Raw genomic sequence first — 20,105 nt, 5'->3', positions numbered from 1 at the left:
GGTTGCAAACAAAGATATGATGAGAGGAAAAAAATGTGCACTGTGCAGAAGAAGCTAAATTGTGCTGAAAAGAGGTGAAAATGCTGAATGTTCAGCAAAAAAGAGATAAGGAACCTGAAAATTGTGCTGAAAAGAGGTGAAAAAGTTGAAAATTGTACTGAAAAGAGGTGAATCAGCAGACTTTCTGCTGAAAAGAGGAAAAGAAGCTGAAGATTGTGCTAAAAACAGCTTAAGAAGCTGAAATTTGTGCTGAAAAGTAGTGAAAGCTGAAAATTTTGCTAAAAAGAGGTGAAAAAGCTGAAATTTGTGTGGAAAAGAGTTTAAACAGTTGAAGTGTTAACTGAAGAAAATGTTGCCATAAGCGGGATTCGAACCCGGGCCTCCTGGCCTGAGAACGGCTGCTCATCTCACTGAGCCAAAACATGGCTCAGTCTGGCAAGCAAAACTGGTGATCACACTGATAATGTGGTCCCTGTCAGCAAAATGGGCCAAAAAATGGCACAAAAAGCTGAATATCTCAAAAAGTATAAAAGTTATCATCTTGTGCAATTTAACTCAGGGCCTTCTTGCTGTGAGACAACCGTGCTAACCACCGTGCTAACCTAAATGAATATTTATTTAAAATAAATAAATAGTATTATTAAAAAAAATAACAATAATAATGAAGCATCACAACTTGAAGATGGTTTTGGCTGCACCCATTGGATTGCTGGTAGAAGTCTCACCCTTGGTGTCATCTGGTGTCTTTCCACTGCCTTCCTATGTCTGCCTTGTGGGCGGAGCCTTGATTTCTTGTTCTGCTCACCTGCTATCCATTGACAGCAATCAGGCAGATTGTACTTAAGACCACCATTGTCATCCATTTGGTCAGCTACCTCATGGTAGTAACCACTTAACTTGATCTCTTTGTGCGTTCTGTGACCTCATCAAGTCACCACATAGCTCACCTGCAGCTCTACAATCTGGACAATCTAACCCTAACCCACAACACAATCCTCTGCTTCACTCTGCAACTCATTCACTGGAACCTAAAGAACTCACCACTCTCACATGACTGTCCTCCTGGCGACCGTCTTGTTAGGACTATGGAAAAAGTAAGGTTGGAACTTCATTCGTTCATTCACCACTCGAATGCTCAGCCAGCTAGCCCCTCCAAAACCTTACACTGTCCACCTGCAACTAAGCTGCAAATTCAGAAGGAAACTTCCAGAGGTGTGGACTCGAGTCACATGACTTGGACTCGAGTCAGACTCAAGTCATTAATTTTATGACTTTAGACTTGACTTGAAAAAATGTTCTAAGACTTGTGACTTGACTTGGACTTTTACACCAATGACTTGGGACTTGAATTGGACTTGAACCGGTTTACTTGAAAAGACTTGATATTTTACCCCAAATATAAAATTTAACATGCATATTATGTGGAGATTGAAAATGTGACGTCATTCACGGGTAGAACCGCAAAGGATTCTGGGAACTCGTGGCAAGCGGTACTAGCGCACGCAGGCTTTCAATTAAAATCAGTCACACAGCGATAAAAAGAAACACAAAAATGTCAAGAAGCTGTTGTATTATTAACTGCAATAGCCGGTCGCATGACAGCCACGGGAAGCCGACGGGTAAAGAGATCGGTTGTTATCGGATTACGTCGTTGAAGAGAAATTGTTCGAGCCATGTTTCCGAAGTAACAAAGAGGCGACTGGATTGCAGCCATTCAAAGATCAAATATAACGTCCTAGAACACTCCAGCTCACAGGTTAGTCTGCTCCAAGCATTTACACAAAGGTCAGTCTGCTGTTGTAGTTAATGCGTCATTTTTCTTAACATAATTGGTGATATAGGTTACAAGCAAGTCTGGCACTGAACAGAAATTGTCGCGCTATGCTTCTTTGTTTATTGTGCATAAATAGTGAATTGTCCTGACACAATATTGCGTTTCGCTTCTGTTATTATGGTACACTGACAAAAACACATACTTTTATTCACAGGATAAAACAGGTTTTTTGTATCACTAATTGCCCAGTACGATTACAGCATACAATATTATTGTCACTGCTACATTTCTGTGATGCTACCAGAAATTATTTCCACTACTAATTAATTACCGTTGAGCTCAAAGGTTATATTAATAAACGGTTAACGAATGTGTATTTATGAAGACGATTTGTGAGACTGGTAAACTTATGATACGTACGATGGTTTTTCGTTCTACACGGTGCATTTCAAGGTCCTGCACCCATCCGTCGGTAAACTGTACCTGGGCTTGTTGCAGTGACCGGAAGTTACTAAACTTCATGAGTGTATGCACTCACTCCAAGAACCGTATAATTATAAATATGCATATAAATATGCTAAGATGAGATAGCTGACTTCATCTAACTAGCAAATGTTGTCCAGGCTACGTTGGTGATTCAGTTTTTTTTAATGTGTATGATATTTTTGTCATGCGATTTTAAAGCTGGTCCTACAACCGCATCCAAGAATAACATGCAGCTTATCTCAGAACTGTCGGTGAAAATTATTCTTGGAGCTAAGTTTAATTGAGCTGCATTTTAAAGAGGTGCAATTTCACAATTTGTGTATATTTTCTAAGTTCACTATTTTGTATGTGTTGAGAAAAACACAGATTTTAAAATTACATGGTCTAATATTTACATTTAGCATATAACTGCAACATTATTTTTTCGTTTGTTTTTTTTTAAGACTCGAAAGGACTTGAAATTCAAAGTTTCAGACTTGTGACTTGACTCGGACTTTTACACCAGTGACTTGAGACTCGACTCTGACTTGCCTGACATTACTTGAGACTTGACTTGAGACTTGAGGATAAAGACTTGAGACTTACTTGAGACTTGCAAAACAATGACTTGGTCCCACCTCTGGAAACTTCTCACCAGTTACCGCTTTCCCTACGCTAAGATTCTAACTACACTGTTACAGTGCCTCAATGGCAGAGATTCCTCACCATGTACTCTTGTCTTGTCACTGCTTATCGCTCTGATTATAATAAAGCTTTTGAAAACCTTAACGTTGTTCAGTTTGTGCCTGCACTTGACCAGAATATTTTTTTCACGTCCAAAGCTGTAATAATATTTCACCAACAGCTTGTTGATTGGAGAGTCAGACTGTTAATGGGCCAAAGCTATTTGGGAAAATCCCTTGCATTTAAATTTTCTTGTATTTAGGAAGTGTATTAAAGTACAATTTGGAAAAAAATCTAATGTATTCTGTGTCTGAAATACTGAAACTTTTCCACAGATTCTTTAAGATTCAGTTACAGTTTTGTCCACTTCTCAGGTCTGTTATTGAAAATATTCAGTTAAGTGATTCATCATCAATAATTATGTAATGATTTATAACATATGATGTAATATAAGCCCAGCAATTGCATCAATCAGAAAATGAGCATTACTAAAATAGACCTGCAGTACAGCTAGTCTGCTGTTTATATACAGGTTGCATAAAACCATTCGTGACTCCAGTGAGCTCCATGAACTCTGATGAATTGCCTCAAGTGATGTCACTTATCATTGGTTGTTGCTGAAGACTACAGATTTCAAAATGAAAAACAGTCTGGGGGAGTGGAGATAGACAGATGTGAGCTCAACAGACCTCCGTAGCCCTGCCATAATCTCTGCTTGAGGCTACATTCGCCGTCACGAGCGTACCATACCAAATATATAACCGGACTGTTGGTGACTGAACCACAGTGTAACATAGATTCAAGTAAAAAGAATATGTGGAGCAAAAAAAGTAAAAGTCTCCATTGTAATGACAATGAGTGCAATGCTACTGTAAATGAGTGAGTTTTTCATGGTTTAACTTTTTAAATGTGTTGTTGGAAGCTAGCTGGAACCTGATGATGGGGCACCGTCAGCTTCAAAGATTGGTGAAACAACTACTCTCTGCAAACACCTTTGAACCCTCTGTTCAAAGCCAGAGTTCTGTGCAAAATCTGCTTAATTAAAAAAGTTTTTCATCAGGTTAATTGCTCAGCAGCCCCCCGAGCTATCACATCATGAATGTTTCTTTGGCTTTCAGTAAGCTTTTCACCAGGAAGTAGCAGCATGTTCTGTCACCTTTTGGGAAAAGATCTATTGCAAGATATTGATTCAGCCAGTGACTAATGAGCAGTTCTGCAGGAGTATTACTTCATTTTAAATAATTAGTCATGCAGGCACTAAACATCATCAAGTTAGATTTCGCTTTAAACTGATTCAGTAATGTATAAATCTTTGCAAGTGCTCAACATCCAGTTTCTCTGACCTCTTGCTTCGTTCGTGTGCTCAGATGATCGCATTTTTCTTGCTGTCTCAAAGATCAAGAAGAAAAATAAAGAGGCAGCGGAGTATTTTTCTGCTAAGCTCAATGACTTTGGAGCCCACTTCCGTTAGCTAATTCTTCAAAACTGAAAAACGTCAAACCTCAAACTCAAATGCAATCCGTTTCACTGTCACATAAACCTGTCTAGCTTCTAGTTGACATTCTCCTCCCTTTCACTCTCTTTCCTTTCCTTCTTCTACACCCGGCATTAATACAGCCACTGACTGCTGAGAGCCAAATCTTTGGCTGCATCGTTACAGTCACAGGCTGTCTGCTGTCTGTATGACAGTGTGTGTTGCTTACACAAGGCTCCCTGAGTGTGTGGGGCCTGCTAAGTGTGCTAGAGTGTGTTCAGCTGTCTACTTGTCTTTCTTCCCTTTTAGGCACCTGCTGCATTTCGCTGGTTTAATGTGGCAGTGATAGCACTTGTCAAATTCAAATTCAAATTCAAATTCGAATTCAAATTTTATTTGTCACGTACACAGTCATACACAGTACGATATGTAGTGAAATGCTTGGACAACTGCTCGTGACCTAAAGAGAACAAAAAAGGAAAAGGCTATGAATAAGATAGGAAATAAATATGAAAAATTAAAAAGGGTAAATTTAACTAGGAAGGAATAAAATATAAATTAAGGTTAAAAATGAAATAACTGTACAACACAAATTAGAATGAAGGGTAAATTTAACTGGGAAGAATAAGATAAAATATATAAATTAAAGTTGAAAATAAAATAACTGTACAACAAAATACACAATACACAATATAGAACTATATAAGAATGTATGAAGAAATCTAAATATAAATAAATATATACACAATAACAGCAGCTGTACAAGTATTAACCGGAAATGAAGAATATAGTGACCAGTGTTGTGCAAAACCAAAGTCCAGAAAGTCCAGTGTGTGTGTAAGAACCATATGTGTGGGTCAGTACTGTGTGGTGGTGTGATTGAGAGACCGTATCGCCTGCGGGAAGAAGCTCCTCCTCAGTCTCTCTGTGTTGGTCTTCAGGGAGCGGAATCGCTTTCCTGACCTCAGCAGAGAGAACAGTCTGTTGTTGGGATGGCTGAGGTCCTTCACGATCTTCCTGGCCTTGGTCCAGCACCGCCTGCTGTAGATTGAGTGCAGGTCAGGGAGCTCGGAGCGGATGGTGCGCTCAGCTGACCGCACAACCCTCTGTAGAGCTCGTCTGTCCTGCATGGTGCTGTTCCCGAACCAGGTTAAGATGTTTCCCGCCAGGATGCTCTCTATGGTGCACGAGTAAAAGTTCCTGAGCACCTTGGAGGGCAGTTGGAAGTCTCTCAAGCATCTGAGGTGGTAGAGACGCTGTCGGGCCTTTTTCACCACGGTGTTGATGTGACAGGACCATGACAGGTCCTGCGTGATGTGAACTCCGAGGTATTTGAAGCTGTCCACTCTCTCCACTGGGCACTCGTTGATGACGGGGGTCTGGTAGTTCCTCTCCTGCTTAGTGCTGAAGTCCACTATCAGCTCCTTTGTCTTACTGACGTTTAGAAGGAGGTTGTTCCTCTGGCACCAGTTCTCCAGATTCCTAATCTCCTTCAGGTAGGCCGTCTCGTTGTTATCAGAGATCAGGCCCACCACGACGGTGTCGTCAGCAAACTTGATGATGGTGGTGGAGCTGGTAGTGGCCACACAGTCATATGTGTACAAAGAGTACAGCAGGGGGCTCAGAACACACCCCTGGGGGGCTCCAGTGCTGAGAGTGGTGGAGGCTGAGACATGTCCGCCCATCCTTACTGCCTGTGGTCTGCCAGTTAGGAAGTTGGAGATCCACTGACACATAGATGAGCTGAGTCCCAGATGCTCCAGCTTGGTGGTGAGCGTGGAGGGAATTATGGTGTTAAATGCAGAGCTGTAGTCTATGAAGAGCATTTTAACATAATTCCCCCTTCTAGTGTCCAAGTGAGTGAGTGATGTGTGGAGGAGATGAGAGATGGCATCGTCTGTGGAACGATTTGGACGGTAAGCAAACTGTAGTGGGTCCAGTGTGTCTGGTAGTGAAGAAATGATGAAGTCTCTGACCAGGCGTTCAAAGCACTTCATCACTACTGAGGTGAGGGCTACAGGGCGATAGTCATTGAGAGAAGCAGGGTGGGGTTTCTTCGGGACAGGAACAATGATGGACTCTTTGAAGCATGTGGGGATCACCGACTGAGATAAAGAGATGTTGAATATCTCAGTGAACACAGGAGCTAGCTGGTATGCGCAGTCTCTTAGGATACGACCTGGGATGCCGTCTGGTCCTGCTGCTTTCCTGGTGTTCACTCTCTTGAAGGCTCTCCTTACTTCATGCTCGGAGATGACGAACACGTTTCCGGTGCTGGCAGTATCTTCCTGTCTGCAGCCGTTAGCGCCGCTAACACTAGCATTGTTGGAGACCTTAGCTGCAGCCTCGAAGCGAGCATAGAAAGTGTTCAGCTCGTCTGCCAGAGTCACGGCCGCGTTCGTCATACCGGTTGTTGGTGCTTTATAGTCCGTTATTGTCCTTAGTCCCCGCCACAGGCTCCTAGAGTCACTCTGTTGGAGTTGTGACTCTAGTTTCCTCCCGTAGCGCTGCTTCGCCTCTTTCACCGCCCTCCGCACGTTATATGACGCGGCTTTGTACGGGTCCATGTCCCCCGTCATGAGTCCCGTGTTGTAGGCAGCGGTGCGGGATCTCAGAGCGTTGCGGATGGTTTTATCCACCCACGGCTTCTGGTTGGGAAACGTTGTGATAGTCTTTGTCTCCACGGTATCATCCGCTAGTTTCCCGATGAATCCCACAACCGCTTCCGTAAACACGTTGACGTCATCGTCGGAGCTGTTTCTGAACATGCCCCAGTCTGCGTCATCGAGTGCGTCCTGTAACGCGGCCACCGATTGATCCGTCCAGCGCGCGACCTTCCTCTGAACCGGAACTTCCTGTTTCAGCCTTTGTTTGTATTTTGGCATGAGGAAGATGGCGGCGTGATCAGATTTGCCAAACGGGGGGCGGGATTGTGGCTTGTAGCCGTCCTTGACCGTAGTGTAGCAGTGGTCCAGTGTCCTTTCACCCCTGGTGGGGCAGGTGATGTGTTGATAAAAGTTCGGCGCTGCGCGTTTGAGGTTGGCGCTATTAAAGTCCCCCGTCACAATAAGCGCAGCGTCCCGGTGTTGTGTCTGGTGCTGTGTGAGTGCCTCATGCAGCTCGCATAAGGCGGTGACCGTGTCCGCTTGTGGTGGAATATAAACGGCACTTACAATGACCGATGTAAATTCCCGAGGTAGATAAAAAGGACGACACATGATGGACAGTAGTTCCAGATTTGGTGTGCAGGAGCGTGTGAGAGGAACAACGTTCGCACTGTTGCACCAGTTGTTGTTCACCATTAAACACACGCCGCCTCCCCTTGACTTCCCCGAGTCCCGTGTCCTGTCCATGCGGTGAACCGAGAAGAACTCGGCCGGCTGGATGGCGTGGTCCGGCACCGCTGGGTTCAGCCATGTCTCGGTGAAGCAGAGGAGATTGCAGTCCCGAATGTCTCTCTGGAACTTTATCCTGGCCCTGAGGTCGTCAAGCTTGTTCTCCAGTGACTGGACGTTGGCGAGCAGGATGCTAGGCAGAGGTGTGCGGTGTGCACGAGCTCTCAGCCTGTTCCTGACGCCGGCTTGCTTCCCTCTAGGCCGCCGCCGCTTCCCTTTGTTCTCCCTCGAGATCTCACTCGGCCAGCTCGGATCCGGAGTTAAAAACTTCGAATTGTGAGTACATTGTATACCAATAGAAACAAGAGTGTCACTGTCATACCTAATGTACCCAATGGTGATGATTTTGCCGATTTAGAAACGCTGAAAACTAACTTAAAAAACAAAGACAAAGAAAAAGTGGTCGGAGCAGTCGTGACGGCAGCCGACCTCACCGGCGCCATCTTCCTTCCTTCCTTGTCTCCTTCTACCTCATTACCTTCTCATCGGCCTGTCTTATTTTCTGGTATAATTTTCAGTATCCAGTCGTGTTTTATTGTAGCATCTGTTGCAACCATGCACTCAACTGGAGTTTGGATATTGTGGAAATGGATCTTAACCATGTGGCTACAGCAGGAGAGAGCTCACATGCATAGCTGAATAATAAAAACATCATGAACAATTTCTGTGGAGATGGGCTCTGATTCCTTGACAGGTCTGATCAGAACGGTGCCTATTTGCAAAAAAAAGTATTCTCAGAAAGATCAACTGGAAGAAGACCCTGTGACAGATGCAGCAAGACTCTGCAAGGATTATACATCCCATCTGGTCTCGGCATGTCTGAGGATTTATCCGAAAATTTTAGCATGTGGCTTTTGACAAAGAGGTGTAGGCTACCTTAATCATGCTGCTGCCTCCATGACCTTTACCCAGATAAGCATAATAAGATAAGATAAGATAACCTTTATTAGTCCCACACGTGGGAAATTTGTTTTGTACGCTAAAAGACTGCATTATGCCTCAGGTGAGAAAGTTTCAAGGATGTCATGTAAGTACTGTCTTTATGTCTGGTGGTGGAAAACTTTTTAAACAGGGAGATTATTTCACCAACAATTTGAGCTTAGAGTTGTGTCCTTTAAAAAGGGTGAATGGGGTCAGAGTGGAGAGTGGGTGTCATACAGAAGCTTTCAGATGATGAATTAGAAGAAAAGTCATACTAACAGTTTCTTTCTTTGAAAAAAATATTTTATTATAATATTTTTTAATTAAAAACATTGCACATTTGAACAGCTACTAGCTGCCAGAAGCTCTGTCTTTGCATTTCATGCATTCACGTTATTGACATATGCAACAAATGTTGGAATGTTTGGAATCTGAATGAGTTTTATTGACCAAGTATGTGTACACATACCAGGAAATGGGCTCCAAAGACGACACTGACAACATCAACATGACAAAGGCAGCAACAACACATATAGCATATTTATTTGTCATTTTTTTGTAATCATTTTAAGTTTCATGCTGCGGGTTTTGTTTTTATAATTATTCAAGTCTCCCCAGTATTTTCCTGTCTCTGTTCCCTTTGTCTCATTTATGTGCTTTCCTTTTGTTCACTGTTGTTGCTGTCATGTTTCGTGTGAATCGTCTTGCTGCATTGCTTAGTACACAATTAGGCCCAAAATTATTCATATCCCAGTTGATTTTCTTTTTTTTTGACAGATCAAAGGTATTCTTGTGGAATATCATAAATAGGTGACATAAGGTTGTAAGAAGTACATTCAGATACATTTTTAGTTTATTTAATAACTTTTAGTGTTTTATTTGACAGAATTACACTCTATCAAATAAATTGTCCCTAAGACAGTCGTTGACCCACTATTGATCAGGTCTTAAAAATCTGGGACTCTCAACAATTGCTCTTAGAACTGAAGAAGCTTCTTGGATGAAAGGTGAAATGTCTTCAAGAAACTTAAAGAAGTCCAGTTGCTTTTTTTTAAGCTCCTTAGAGTACCATGACCCTAATGGCTGAGAACCTTCACCGACATTAAAGGCTTCACTTTTTTCACCAAACAAAAGCAATATCTCTGTGCTTAGAGAGCTCCATCTGATAATCAAAACTTTAGCTCTCCATCCAGTCTATATACATTAATCCACACCACTGTCATTTACTGTATGGCTTTTATAATCTGGATAGAGTGGTTCAAAACTGCCCCAGGTTACCAATTCCATCCCCATTTGCAATAGAAAGCATGTGGCATCTGCTGTGCACGTAAATATAAAGACCTGCGAGGAAGGCTGGAAATAGCTTCACAATGTTAATGAGTAGTTTGATAGGCATTATATATGAGTGTGTGGAGTACCTGCACACACAGCACTTTCAGTCCAGTAATGGCAGTTATATTCCTTCGGCAGGATAAATGACTGTCTATGATTAGGTTCTATACTATGGAAGTGATGTAAGAGAGGAAGGTCTGGTCTGGGACTAAAAATGAGCAATGAGGCCATTTGAACTTGCACAGGGCACTCATAAGTTATTTGAAATTATTAGTGAGTGAATCAGTGGCATTTATACAGAAACTCGGTTATGGCTCTGAGGCCCAGCAGCCAGCATGGTAGAAATTTGTTCACTTGAAATTTCAATAAAGGTGTTCATGCCTTATGCTCAGCTATTTGCTGAAATAGTTGAGCATAAGACATGCCACAGCTGGAGAAAAGGTTTCAGATGTTACAGCTTGCCATTTTTGCTTGTTTGTTTACATTTTTTGTAACTTTTTAGGTCATGAACAAGCAATCTGGCATTATAATGAAACTCGTAGTGTTAGCCCTGTGGCAGTAACAAAGTCAGCTTTGTTGTGAGTTCTGTTGTATGTACAGAAGATACACAGGATTGAAATACTATTCCCCCAACCCACTGTGGGAGCAACCAAGGACTTAAATATATATATGTGTGTTTGTGCATTTAAAAAGTATTAAAGTCTACATATGTTGGGGCAGTATTTATACGTTATCGTACAAAAAAGCAAAACCAAACAGCAAAACAAAGATACCTGTGACATGTATTAAAACAGCAACAGTCCCTTTTTGTGGAGTGGCTGGTGCTGGGTGTGAGTGTATGATGTGTGTCTCTCTGTTTATTACAGTTCCTTTTTAGGAGCAAAGGGGAGAAGAGGTAAAGAGGGGAGAGAGTTCGGCTTGCTGACAAGCTGGTGGATGAAGCTGTTGTGCAGTCTGGTGGAGGAGCCACAGAGGCGCCCCTGACTTCTCCCCAAGGACAGGAGACTGAAGAAGCTGTGTGAGGGGTGGGTGGAGCTGCCCACGATGCTGAAGGCTTTGCCGATTTAGGCAGTTGTTGTAAATTTCCAGGAGGAAGGAGAGTGAGGCACCAGTGAACTTTCGTGCTTCATTTACTAGGCACTGCAGGGTTTTGCGGTTGGGGGCAATGGATTTTCCAAACCACACAGCGATGCAGCTGGTTACATGATGCGCACTGGGACTTGTTTGCAGAGCAAGCAAAGGCATTGTTGTAAGTGGCTAGTGATGCGTTGTTCATCCAGGAGAGGTCCTCTGTGATGTGAAAACCCAGAAATTCGGTGATGCTTAGTTTTTCCACAGAAAAACCATTGATCATCCCTGCATCCCTAGTCAGCTGCCTCACCCTGCTCCTCTAACTTGTCTCATTATCATTATTGTTGTGGCCCATCACTGTTGTGTCATCTGCAAACTTGATGAAGAGGTTGGAGCAGCATTCAGGTCAAGAGCAGTATATCAATCAACCAATTACAAAGGAAGTTGTTCAGGCCGTTTGTTTCAGTTTGTGTATTAAATGCTGAGAGATGGTTGTGTAGAATGCTGAGCTAAATTCTATGCAGAACATTATCACATAAAAGTTTGTTGTGTCCTGATAGCTAAGTGGAAGGCAAAGGAAATTGAATTGGTGTTTGATTGATTTACAAACTGATTGCACTCCAGGGAGGGAGTGAAGATGGATTTAATATATTCATTGATAACATAGCATAGCATAGCATTTCAAAACACATCATAATGATGGGAGTCAGTGCAATAGGGTGGTATTCATTGAAGCAGGACTGGGATGCTGTCTTTAGTACTGGTGTAATAGTAGTGGTAACTATTTGTGAAGAGTTTGTGAAGATGTCTGTATCTCTGCAGTCTGTCAACACGCATCTAGGTATGTTGTTTGGTCCAGGATGCTTGTGCGAGAGATGTCTTCATTCTGGCTGGTGACAGGCACACAACCTGGTTGCTAAGTGGGGGTAGAGCCTTATGTGCATTTGTGGTGTTTTGTCATTCAAAACATGCAGAAAAGGTGTGAGATGTCACTGTCACAGGTCTGTGAAAATTTTGATTCTTAGGTCTTGTGCTATATCTATATATTTACTAAAGGCACAGTGATAGCACACCAAGTCCAACCCATGGTCTCATAATGTAAAAGATTAAAAAAAATAAAAATATAAAAAACACTTCCTAGCCATCCTTGCGCTATCTATACGAGGTTAATGGAAATTGGCCTAATAGTTTTTGGATAACCCTGCTGACAGTGAGACAGAAGAATGAACAAACACCAGTAAGAACATTACTTTCTTGGCAGAGATATAAAAGAATGAGCCAAAAAAAAGCAGCATTGCAAACCAGACAATTAAAATAGTGAGCTGAAACATGACCTGAGGGGAACTGCAGAGTTTGGAAGATACCATAATAACTTTTGATAGTACAAGAAATCCCTCTAACATAGAAATGAAAGTGATGCAGTCCATTTTAAAATACTAACGTGGTCTAAGATTTTATATAACTCTTAAACACAAAATAATTTATGCTCTTTTTTTCATATTTCAGACTTGCATACATTGTGAGGTATGTAAATGGCACATTTTTTCTGTCTAATTATCTGTCAGCCGAATGTAATGAAACCTGATGAAGAAATGGGGCATGGGCAGAGGAAAAAACCCATTAAATTTTGGTGCTGATCCAAATCACTTTCTTTAAAAATTGCAAAAAGGGCAATGGCCTTGGCAAATGATGCGCTCTCCCATCTTGCCTGGGGCTAAATTACTGATCTTGATAATCTGGAAGTAAAAATGGATTCAAAATAAGCTGCAGTGCATTAAAATTAATTCAATGTCATGATAAAAGACAAAAGGGGGTCTTTAAAAAGATCTCTATGATGCCTGGGTTTGTTTATCAGAAAAACTTTCTTTGTAAAGGTTTGTCTTTCACTTTATTTTTAATTGGCTCTCTTTCAGTTTCCCTTTGACCTCCTATGACACCCTCGAATAATTCCAATTAATGCAAATGCTCTCAGGGGAAGGTCTAATTACTTTTCTGCTGCCACTGCTCTGATGATGGGTGCATTCCCATGGGGTTTTACCTCCAGTAAATAAGAACATCAACCACTGCCTTAACTTCCTCTTTCAGTCATCTACATGGTTTCTTTAGCATATTCTGTGGCATTCCTCTCCCCAGTGACTAGCCATTGTTTGCAGTCAGCACCTCCACCCTGAGGCGTCACTTACTTGTTTCCCGTGTGAGATCTCTGCTGTGGGGTCGTCTACAAAACAAAATAACAATGTTCCTCTGGAGCTATGCTTGTCTTTTTCCTGCATTCACCCCAGTGTTTTCTTGGTTTGTATTGCATCCTTGTTGTTACATCTATGCCCTCGGGCACATTATTTAAAAGAGAAACAATGTGCCTGAATCTGCACCAACTAAGCAATCTGATTTACTGTGAGTATCTCAGGAGTGTTTGTCAAATAGGTGTTTGCTGTGTAAAAAATCTGTTTAAAATAAAAATTTGTTTTAATGGATTAGTTATCAGTTGACAATAAAAATGGTTCTAATTGTCATTTTTGAATCAACATTTAGAATATGATGTAGATTTACATTATGACCCACTAAACCTCAACAGGGTTATCTTAGACAGCTACCATTACAGTTCCAGACAAGACACTAAAGAAATATAACAGAATGTTTTGCAAAATGCGAATAATATTTAGATGAAATGAGGAACAGAAATGTTTTTGCAGAATTATTTAAGACAATATATCACAGTTTCACAATTTAACCTACTAGCAACCAAAGCATTTGCAAGGTTTTCGGTTCCGCTCCACATACCTCTTTGTGGTCTGTTTCAGATTCGTGACTGCCAACAAACTCCAGGAAACACTCACCAATTGGTTGCAGAATACACACTTTTCCTAGCAGCCAGCAGTAGCCGGGGAGCCACTGTCTGGCCTTTAGGCCAGAAAGAATGTGGCTTTAGCAATCGATTTCACACCAAATAGTCAGGGAATACACATTTTCCATAGTGGTTTCCAGATGGTTAACATCTTTAGACCTGTGTTACTGAGTCCAAAATGCTAACAAACTCTATAAGTGCATTCAGTTGGAAATACAAGTTTACACTGACCTTTAGAAAATGTAATTTCTGCTGAAAATACACTCAAAGATAATTGTTTTTCCCAAGGAATCCGAATGGAGTTGGTACATGGAGTAAAGATCATCCAACAACCACAATCCCCGCCCCACAGTTATGAGCACCCATAAAAAGTTTTACATATGTCGTTAGTCGTTGGTTTAAAAGATAAAAGTCCATTTGTGCACTTTAGGTGCTCTGATGTTTAATATTCCCAGTGACTGCAGACTGAAAACTAAATTTTAGTGATGCTTGATTTGCTCTATTACTCAAAACTGCAAAGCAGCGCATAATATTCAAGATTCAAGGCAAATGTTAAAGACACTTTATGATAGGTGGAAGTTTTTGTTGGACTGGACATTTCAAAGAAGGACGAGGACAAGCTCATAAAGTTGTCACCCTTAATCTATCTTACAGAAACGCATGGTATGAGTTTCTGTATTAAGTTTGTATTTCCAAGAGAAATCTTCTGGCTGCAGAGTCCTGCAGAGTCTGTTTGAAACACCTATCTCTTCTTTTTCAACCAGAGCAGAAGGCCCAGGGACAGATGAAAACCTGTCTGCAAGGCGCATGGAAAGATAAAAGCCTGTGTGTTTGCGCCTGCGGCTCAGTGTTTCACACAGAGCAACTTGAGGCCCAAGCACCAAACACAATGGTCATTATCCAACGAAAAAGCTCAATAGCTCAATTAGATGTGATTTTTATACATTAAACTCGTGTTTTCACTCAGGTGCATCACATCAGGGGGTGGACAGAATGACATCAACACCTGCAGAACATAATGCAATCAAATTCAGCAACAAAAGCACACAACTACAACCCCAGGCATTAATCAACAGCTCTAGCAGCCTCGACAGAAAAGCTTCACAAAGCAGTATTCACTTTATCCCAGAGTTATATTGTGTTGTACGTGGTTTTGTTTTATTCTGTCCTTGCTTGATAGATGTGAACATCAACTAAAACAATACACAGATGAACAGCAATTACAGAAACAGCCATGATGAAGAGCCCAATCACTACTTTTGTTTCAGCGATTTGAACTTGTATGCAATTTTGTTCTGTACTACACTGATGTCTTCTTCTTGGATTCATACAATGTGGACTCATGCAGTGTTTACTCGCATGCACGTCTCTCCGACTGACAGCAATCAAAATGTTTCCGTTATGTTGCTCCATAATTATGTTGATTGTTTCTTGCTTTGACTTTTCTTGCAGTTCCTCTTCATTCACTGAATTTTTACTCTCTTTCTCTCTTTGTGCTCTTCCTTGTTCCAATGTGTGTGCAGTGGAGAGCGTGTGTCCTTCTTTAGCCTTTCAAAATCAAAAGAAAAGATAAGCAGACGTCCAAAGACTGAAGAATGGATCAAACATTTTAATTATCTGCTGAAAAAATGAATGGCAAACAGGAGTGCGTCAGCTTTACTGCCTAAAATGGCCTCATTATCTCTAAAGCCAAGGTGTGTAATTACATTAATTAATACTAACTTTGTATTTGGTTTAATTTCAAGCAGGAGAAGTAGGAGTAGTTTATGACAACATGCCAAGATGTCTATAGTCTTTTTTATGAAGTTAGAGACTCCCAATATTTCAGTGTAATTAAAGGTGTGATGACTTTTTACACTTGTTCACTTGCTTTAGTGTCTGTTTAACTTAATTACACCTGAACAGTGATGCAGTTACTTCACGTGTCTTTGTAGGTTCTCATTTAACCAGGTCATGGGACTCTCCACCCCTTGGCTGAGAGGTGAAATGTCTTCTTTGCCATCTTTTCAAGCTCTTACAATTACTTCATTTGCCAAAGCTGCAATAACTACAAACTGATTAAAGCAACAGAATGGCTTGTAATTTACATCTTCACACACAACTCTAGTTTTTAGTTATGTTAACATTTTAAAGTGAAGCTGAATGACAGTGTAACTCTGTCTGGAAATCCAGGTTCACTTTAATCCACCTTTCTACTTTGTTAAATGGTTGTATAACAAAGTGGAAGGGTGGTGTGAGAGGTCCCTGGTCTATCACAGGGCTAACAGAAAGAGATGCTCACCACCACAGACTCCACACAGAAACCCTGGATTTTCTTTTTAACTGCTGTCCACCCTGAAGTGGTTCAGTTACAGCTAAGAGTACCTAAAAGAAAGACAGAGGCAGGAAATATTTTAATTATTTTTCGTCAAGCTGGTAACAGTGTGTCTCTTCTGTTAACTGTTTTCCACTTGTCAGTGGTTGTCAGTGGTGTGCAACCCTGTGACTATTAGACTAGGCCATACTCCCTAACATTAAGAGCATATTCTTTTTTAAAAATTAGAGAGGAGGAAGCTATGATTACTGTAACTATGTTATTTGTGAAGAAGACAATCACTGCATAATGGCACCAGTGAATAAACTGTAACAAAAGACACTTCTCTTTAGTTTTCAGGGGTCCCTAACTCGTTCACATTTTGCAGTAAAAGCTGAATGTCTGTGTAATTTCAGTGAAGTGAACAAGTATGTTAAAGGGGCTTCTAAAAGCGCCCTCCGTTTTTTTGTTGTTGTTTTTTGTTTTGTTTTTTTTTTGCTATCATCACCACTATCATGAAAAAAGGGGGGCACAAATAGATCCTGAAAATGTTCACGGCGTTAAAGAGCTTACAAGCACCTATTTAGCAGGTGAACCTCTTCCATTTAAACCACTCAGCAGAAATGAGAGGGGTAAAAGAAACTAAATCAGAACCAGCTATATAAATTTTTATATTTTTTAAACAATGAGACATTATGTTTTCCTGGAATAGATGCGATAAATGTGCTGAAAATGTATCATGTTCATTCCTTAGTTTGGGTGTATATAACTACACAAACCTTTGTTTTGAGAAATGAGATAACATGACAGTTACTGCTTGTTAGTTATTGATGGTGGATTGTAAACATTCCCAAGTATAATTATTACCAATCATTGTAGTGCTGTGCAAAAGTCTTGAGTCGCCCCTTATTTCTATACATTTTGTTTCCAAGGAACCAGACTTATCTCAAGTGCTCTTGAGTGACAGTTCTTGAGGTTTTCTGAAATTATTTTCATGTTTTTCCTTGGACACTGACTGCTTTTCATTTCCAGTCCAGTTCTTGTACCTGACCATTTTCACAAGTGCGTGAGTGTGCGTGCGTGTGTGTTGAAGTACATAACACTGACCTATGAATCATTTAAGGATATAAACAGCACCCAACCAAACTGTATCTTTAGACACATGTAGTTTGCTCGCATTCTTCAGTTAAATGTATGGAAAATGCCAAAGATTACGCAGTTTAGCATTTTTGCATTAATAAGGTGATTCCCAAAACAATATTAGCTGAAAACTTGGCATATCTTGTCATGGCGTGCGATGTACCTTTAAATAATTTGAAGAAACTGGACAAGTGAACTAGAAAAGAAGAGTGGCAGGCCTAAAAAATTATCTTCAGCAGATGAACAGTTGCTGGATTCGGGTCCTAAAGAAATAGGAAAAAAAATTCTAGCAACGACCTGAGGACAGAGAACCTGAGAGGTGCGTCTAGGAATTCAGTTGGTCGACCTACTGTTCGCTCAAGCTTTCTCAGATATCAGAGATGGTCTCAGAGAAAGGATGGCTATGAAGAAGGTGTTCTTAAAGAATAGAAACAATGATAAAAGGCTGAAGGTATGCCAGAAGAACCCAACTGGAAACGGGTCTTATGAGTGATAAATCCAGATCTGAAAACTTTGGTTCAAATTGTTGTAAGTACAGAGGAGGTCAGGAGAGAGGTACAACAGTGAGTGCCTGTACACGGTGGAGGCTCTGTCATGGTTTGGGGCTTGTCAAAAATGATGGAATTGTGAACGCAGAAAAGCAGTATCAGATTTTAATCCATGATGCGATAGTCTGACCCTCAACACTATTGCAGGAGTGTGGGATCAGTTTGACAGAGAACAGAAGAAAAGGCAGCAAACATCAAAAGAAGAGCTTTGAACGTCCTTCAAGAAGCCTGGAGAATTATTCCAGAAGACTAAAAAAATACGATACAAAGCTTGGCTATGAAAGTTCAGACTGTACTGAAACATAAAAATGATCACATCAAATATTGAAATTCTTGCCTGTCAGCAGATAATGACCATCCTGCCTGTTGTACAGACTCAGTTTTTGCCTTATGTATTGTATTTCCATGTATGTTAGCTCTGCCTATTCCTCATATTTTTTTTTAATATAAACAATATAGGGGGTTAAAGATTTTTGCACAAGACTCCACATTTAGCCAGCTGTTATTATACCTTGTGTTTATCATAGCGTTTTATAAGTTACATAACAATGAACAAACAGAGCAAGGACTAATCCAGCTGTAGAGTCTGTGTAGTTCACAAGTTCTACAGACTAACCACAACTTTTTTCAAGTTTGATTTTTTTTTGATTTTTGATTTTATTGATTAGCATTCAAATTCAAATCTCAGTGAAAACAGTGAAAAAACAAACAAACAGTGAAAACAGAACAAAAATCTACCATAAAGAAAGAAAGCATGAGACAAGGCTAATCAAAAGGTATTGGCTGAAGCATTTGCTTATTACGCCAACCCTTTTCACAAAATATCTTTTTGTATGCAGCTCCTGTAAACAGGGCTTGAAGAAAATAATAAAACAAGTAATGAGTAATGCTGCATTACTGTGTTACTAAAACCGTGATTTTTTTGCAAGAATGTCTCATGACAGTGACGTAAAGGAGTGCGACGTTCGTGACAACAGCTGTGTGCTGATCAACAATGGATAATATATCGATTGCAGGAGAGAGTATGAGCGTGCAGCGTTTAAAGCGTGGAAGTACTGACCTTACTTTGAGTTTGATTCCATAAAAAGTGACAAAAACATTAGCGTCCGTTGTGCATGGGAATAAAATGTCTTTTTACAGCGAAAAAAAACCCCTAAACTTCCAAGCAAGCACCGAGTGCGCTACCACGTAATGGGAAACTCACAGAGAAACTCGCGCATTCTACAACTGACCGCGGCACACCTGCACCAGGGCAAACCTCCGCCTACCCCACTCCTGGTTTACAGGTGAAAATAGAGCAACAGGACCGCTAGTCTTTGATTTTATTTATTTTCTGCTGTGTTTTACTTGCATCTATTTGAAAGACTGAGTGTAAACACAAAAAATATTTTATTTTATGTGCTGGAATGTGCAGAAAATAGGTTTAAATGTTAAACTAATTTCTTCCAGTCAGAGAATGTTGCATATAATAAAATTTTTGCTTCACACATAAAGTTAAAAGATTAAAACTAATAAAACAAGTTTTAAAAAGAGACTTTTTCATTTGATTACATTTTGTATGATGGATTATGCAGAAAAAGTAGAATTGGGCTGAAAGATATATCACTTTATCACCTATTCAGGTTGTAAATCGTGTTTTTAAAAAGTAACTAACTAATTAATTAGTTTTGAAAATAAGTAATCAGTAAAGTAACGGGATTACTTTTTGGGGGAAGTAATCAGTAATTAGTTACTGATTACTCTTTTCAAGTAACTTGACCAACACTGGTAAGCATAATAAAAAGCGGCAGATTTTAAAGGTGTAATATGCACTAGTGCATGCAGGATAGACTAAGATGAAAACAGGATTCATAAATGTCAGCCCATCCTAGTCTTAGTACACTGAACATCTAAATAACCCTCTGGGAATCCTGGATCATAAATATAATCATGACATATTGCACAATTAATGTCATACTGGTAAACATTCCCTTTCTATCAAGTTTGTGGCAGATATACAAATGAATGATAAAAGAATGTCACTAGATCTTATACAGTAATTTGCATGAATGAATCTAAAGAAATATTCATAACTCTGGGTTAGATAGTGTCAAGCATGTTTATCCAATACTGTTCTGCCTACTGACTGTGGTTACAGTAGCTGTGAATCACAATATTTCTTCC

This window comes from Aulonocara stuartgranti (assembly GCF_965226115.1).
Source record: "Aulonocara stuartgranti genome assembly, chromosome: 1".
Classification (NCBI taxonomy): Eukaryota; Metazoa; Chordata; class Actinopteri; order Cichliformes; family Cichlidae; genus Aulonocara; species Aulonocara stuartgranti.
This window is presented reverse-complemented; position numbering follows the sequence as displayed.